Raw genomic sequence first — 6,145 nt, 5'->3', positions numbered from 1 at the left:
CGAAACTTGAAGCTACTAAAAAGCGATGAAACACATTTCCAAAAAAAAACAAAAACAAAACAGTGAACATTTATGCAAAACAAGCCATTGCAATGAAACTTATGGACTTTTTGGAAAAATTGGGTTTTTTTTCAGAAGAAAACCACAGAACTTAAATCTTTAATAAAATAAATAGTGCAGTTAAAGGGTACGAATACACACAAACTTTATGCCATTAATTAGACAAACAGAACATAACATAAAATGGCATAGCGATCATGTTAGTGCGCATCGAAACGTGTTAGTAGTTGTTAGTGTAAGAAATGCAGTGAACTAGATGGTAGATAGTCAGTTAGTGGTAGTACAGTCTTTCGGTATTTATTGCAGTTATGGAGGTTATAGATAGGATTAAAATTGTTTTTATTTTTATATAGCATAACTAAGTGTTGAAGTTCAGTTGTGAATAATATGAGAAAGTGTAACCTTTTATTAAGTAAATCCTATGCCCCACTGAGAAAAGACGCAGCTTAATATAATTTTCTTAACGCAAGATTTGGTAACTATAATCAAATAATGAGAAAAAATATATATTTAGTTAACGTAACTTAACTCTTTTCCCAGTGTAACCCACAGCCTAATTAGCTAGCAGCTTTCTTTGGCATAGTCTATGAGTATACATATGTGTAAATTTATTAATATTATATACATACATAGTTACATTTAATCGTACAATATATATTTTAACTCCAACCATTGTCATATATATACACAAACATGTTTACAAATGTACATATAATATGTACTACATACATGGATATATAATTTTTTTTTTTATAAACATAACAGTTAGTGTTTCTAGCTAGGTTGTTGTTATACCGTACATACATATTTACATACTATAAAGGTCGTTCTTTGATGATAGATGTTGTTACTCTGCTCACTGTAAGCCAACATTACCTCAATCACTTAAAACTCTTTTTCAGTAGTTTCTCGTCTATAAAGCTACTCTTTAACTATTCGACTATAAATATTTTCATATAAACATAAAACTGTTATTCATTTAACTACTTCCGCTAACCTCTAATTTAGATTCTCTCTATAAAACCTATAGTCTATTTAGTCTGTGCTTTAGTAATTGTATGATTAAATTTTACAATTATGTTAGTTGCCCCAAACAAACCTAACCAAACTGAAATGAAAACAAACGTTAAATCTCTAAATTTTTTCAATTTCATTTTTTAATTCTTCTGCATTTTCTTTCTTTCCTCTTTCATACCTTAACTTATAATTTTTCGCTCCCAATTTGACAACGAAACTATTAAAAAAATTAAAAAATCTCATGAAAAAAAATACGAAATTTCCAAAAAAATTTAAAATCGAAAAAATACGATTTTTTTAAATAAATTTTTTTTTAATAAATTTTTGTCAAAAATAAAATTATTGTAAAAATTTAATTGAATTGAAAATTGCAATCCTCGAAATCAAACAATCAAATCAACCAACCCGAAAAAACTATGTGTGTTTGTTTTTTTTTCTTTTTTTCTCGTTTATTCATTGTGCATTTTCAGGGTGGCTACTTAGATGGACTACGTTCACATTTGGGTGGTTTAACACAACGTGTCAAATCATGGTATTGGGGACGGCCTCTTGTAAGTGCAATTGTATTTTTCATTTCCCATATATTCTAACTTTTGCAACCAGCAACAACAACAACTACTAACTACAAAACAAATAAACAAGCAAACAAGTTAAAGAGAAAACCCAAATTTAAACAAAAAAACTTACAACTCTTTTACGCCTGTTCTATTAACTATTAACACATATTTAACTTAACTTAACTAACTCTAAACAACTAACCCGAATTTTCAATAAAAAAAAAAAACCTAACCTCAATTTAACATATTTAAAACAGAATGCATAAAAACTACTACTAATTATATTGTTGCATTGATTTTTTGCACTGCATTTGCCTTGCATATTGATATTGAAACCGACAACGAAAAAAAAAATAAAAATATTAATCTTGCAATTGTTAATTGTCTAATTTGCACTGTTGTTATTCAGCGTTCCCGTAGGCTTATTTGTAATTGAGTTTGTTTTTGGTCTTTTCCGCCTACAACAACCATCCTCCATGTCCTCACAAGCAATCAGACATACCCCACCGCAAGTTTGTTTCTTAAGTCTTTCGTTTGAATGTTTCCTTTGCTTGCTTACAATCAAATTACAAAGGCGCATACGCTCACAAACAAATCTTTCAGAAATTAATAACATGGCACTCAAATGACATACAAGCATATTTTCAACATACTTGCACTCACGCATAGAGGCATGCATAGTTACACAGATTTTTTTTAACTCTACATCTCCATACTTGCGTCAAGTTTCACGTTCATTGACCAGCACTGACACATTTCTCCTCTATCTCATTTGCACATAAACAGTTCTCTTCTTATTTTCGGTTTTAGTTTTCATAATTTATTTTATTTCTTATTTTTGTTTTTTTTTATTGTATTTTTTATTTATTTTATATTGTTTTTTTTTTGTGGTGTTCCAATCCACTCCATTCCAAACCATTTCCCATTTCATGTACTCTGAAAATTTTGAAAGAGATTTTTTTATTATAAAACTATACAAACGAATGTAAGTATTAACAATCAAGTTATATTCTTAAAAACTTAAAGCAAAAATAATTAATTAATTTTTTGCAATTTTTTGTAAAATTAAAAATGTCACGTTGCATACGCATATTTGTATGTATGTTGTTAATTAGCAAAAAAAAAAACACTCGAAAGCTTGAAAAATATAATTGCACAGTTCAGCATGAGTCACCCAAAATTACCGGTCTTACTTAAATATTTATTGGTTTGTAGACAAAGCAGTGTGCAGCGAACGTATGTATGCTGCTGCACGGGTGGGGCATTAATTAATTTCTGCTGCAAGTTTAATATGTTAACAAAAAAAATTATAAATGTAATTTAAACTATTAAAACGTAGCTTAGCAACACATAGCACTCGTATAATTCGTTGTAAGCGACAAGATTTCCATATATAGGATCAATTTTTTGTTTACTGTGCCCGTATAACATAGCAAAATTCTATGTGTAATTCTAAGCAAATATGCCGAAGAAACTATGGGTCTAAAATTAGTTTGGAGTTTGGCAAATTGCGTAAATAGGTTACGAAGTAAATGTGAACACTTTATTGTTTCGCCCTCTGGTGTAAATTTTAAGAAAAAGATAAGTGCAGAAATGGATTCCTTATACCTCTTACAGCATGTTTTTATACAAAATTTAAGCACTTCTTGGCGACACTACAGCAAAATGCGAAGAAACCTATTTTCGCCATTTGGCAAACTCCAAATTGATTTTAGACCCATTGTTTTCTTCGGCAAATTTTCTTAGAATTACACGTAGAATCCTTCTATGATATACGCGCATAGTGTAAAAAATCTCCTATACAAATTGACCCGCCCTCGCGAATTTCAAAAAACTTTAAAGCTACTCAGATGGCTACAAGCAAAGTGCTCAAATTATTCTCGAAAAATTTGCCTGAATGATTTGTTGAGCTCGAATGAGCTTAGAGCTGGGCATACCTTGTTTACGCTAAAAAGGCAAAGGTTTTACATCCTCACCATACTACCCCACACTGTCGTAATGATCTGTTAATATGACATACTCTTAATATTGCACAATATTTTCAGTAGTAAATAAAATGTTTCAACTAGCGCTCTGCAGCCTTAATTTTTGGCTTGCACTACTCTATCTGCAGTAGAGAAACCAAACAAAACCACGATGTTGAGATGGCACTGCCGCTACTTTGCTTTTAGTTAATTTGACAATATCAGCTGTTTGATAATATCAGCTCATAAAGTAAACAAAACTTTCGGTGCACTTACTTTGTAAAACCACGTTTCATAGTCAAAAGTAGAATGGTGAAAAATACACTGTTTTGAAAGTTTCCACTTATTTTTTGTTTTATTATTGGCGTGACGTAACTAGATAGTCCCTCAATGTATGCAATGGCAAAATCTACATATGAAGATTCATATGCACTTCTCAAACGCTGTAGTCCGAACTTATTAAAGTAATAAATGGTCGTCAATCGAAACGTGCTCGAGTATCAAAGAACTCTAAGCACGCGAATCGTAGGAACCAATAAAAATAAATGGCTAAAAAGCCCATACTTAAAATATGCTTTGAAAATATATTCGTCGCATTTTTAAATGTAATTATAAAAAACTTATTTGTGGAAATTTGTCGGCAGTATTTTCCATCCGCCTGTCCTTTCTAAGACAATGAGTCAATGGTAAGACTGAATCATTTCACTAATTGATCGACTTGCATGCAGAAATTATTTATGGACCACTCAATCGAAGCAATCGAAAAAATGTATAACTCTAAAAATACTAAAAATAATATATCATCTTTATATCAACGCATTTTACATAAATATATTTTTTTAATTATTGTAATTATTTAATATTTTTCCATATTCAATATTGAAATAATTATTTTCTCTCTGTGTATACATACTTATTTAGCATAGATTTAGTTGCTCCAAATGAAAATTATTCACTTGTGATTGTGTTCCCCTTTTTTAGAAGCGTCCTTGAGCATCTAACTAGTTGACACGCATAGTTTTAGTTAATCTTTTGGTTACTATTTTTGATAGTTGTACTTAGTAGTAGTATGTACTCGTAGTAGTGATATTAACATCGCGGCAAGTAGTACAAGTTTTTGTTAGTGCTTTTAGTTTAGTACATACATAAATGTCCTAGATTCACTAAAAAAAAAAACAACAAAAAAAACAAAATTGCATACCACGACACAATGCAAACATTCGTACATGCAAACATATTTACTGACTATGCATTTCATTTGCCACAATTGTTCGTACAGTTCATCTCATTCAAGTGCAAACTACTACTATCTGCATATTGTCCATTCATTGCATAGCTTGCATACTTACATTGAGAAAAAATTTACAAAAAAAAAATATAATTGTGTATATGATTAAATTTCACGTGTTGTTTTTTTAATGTCACTTCTCTCGGTAGAAAAAACCCTAAAGCATTCTTGCATTTATTTCAATTAATGGAGTTCCAGAAACAACTGCAATAAAAAAAAATCAAGTAGTTGAACAATTTCAGCCTTAAAACGTTTATTTATGCGAAAAAGTAAAGTTTTAATTGTTTTTTTTTTTAATAACTGGGAAGTTTTCAAATAGAATGTTCATCTAATAGGCAGTGAAAGTTGGCATCAAATGTAGCATATCTGTGAAGTTTCAAGAGTGTGCCACCAAATTTAAAAAATGGCAGCATGCAAAATATCTGTCGCAGCTAGTTTGTAACTTTTGAAATTTAACGATTTTTTCAATGACAGAAAATATCTACGATCAAAGATGACGATGAATTGCGAAACAAAAATTCCAATTTTCCAATTTTTATTGGCACACTCGAAATTCATTCTGAAATTGTTATATAAATGAAAAAATTAATGAAGAATACTGTAGAAAAATATTTTACACCAATATTTAATTACTTTTAACTAATATGACATTTAAGTTAAGGCGTGCGAGTAAGTAAACGTGTTAGCTGACTGTGTGTGGCGCGTAAACATTTCATACACAACCGCGGATTTATGAACACGAGTTATTATTTTGACTTTGTTTAGCATATGTTTTTTAAGTTTTCATTTAAATGCAATTTCGCGATGAAATCTTGTTCTCTAAGCAAAACTGAAGATAATGCATTGTCGAAGATAAGTGTGCCACCATTTTCGACCAAAAACACGTTTGCGTAGAAAAATGTAACAACTCGTGAGATTTGCTCATATACGGAAAGCAGTATCAGGGGCAGAAGTAAGGAATTGGTTTTTGTGCAACAACTAATGGAATTACAAAATCTGAAGTCTGAAAAAATATATGTAGCTCGAAATTGACAATTAAAATAATAAAAAAAAAATTATTAAACTAATTAGCACTAGAAATTGAGTTTTCATTTGAAAAAGCAAATCATGAAAAAATTTGTGTAGCTCAAAATTGACATTGACAATAATAAAAAAAAAAATATTAAACTATTGCATAAACAACATTTTTCGTGTAATGAAGTAGTAATAAAATAGTTTTTCGTGCAATATTTCACGAAATTTAACAAAATTTAAATTCT

At 29.9% G+C, this 6,145-nt stretch overlaps 1 protein-coding gene across 1 annotated transcript in view; it reads right to left on the bottom strand.

Annotated features, from left to right (window-relative positions):
* The window catches only part of LOC118740165, a 265,156-nt gene that overhangs the window by 4,234 nt on the left and 254,777 nt on the right, over positions 1–6,145 (bottom strand). The gene's annotated exons all lie outside the window — the stretch shown is intronic.

Source organism: Rhagoletis pomonella, unplaced genomic scaffold, assembly GCF_013731165.1.
Source record: "Rhagoletis pomonella isolate Grant_MI unplaced genomic scaffold, Rhpom_1.0 Rhpom_scaffold_00005, whole genome shotgun sequence".
Classification (NCBI taxonomy): Eukaryota; Metazoa; Arthropoda; class Insecta; order Diptera; family Tephritidae; genus Rhagoletis; species Rhagoletis pomonella.
This window is presented reverse-complemented; position numbering and strand designations above follow the sequence as displayed.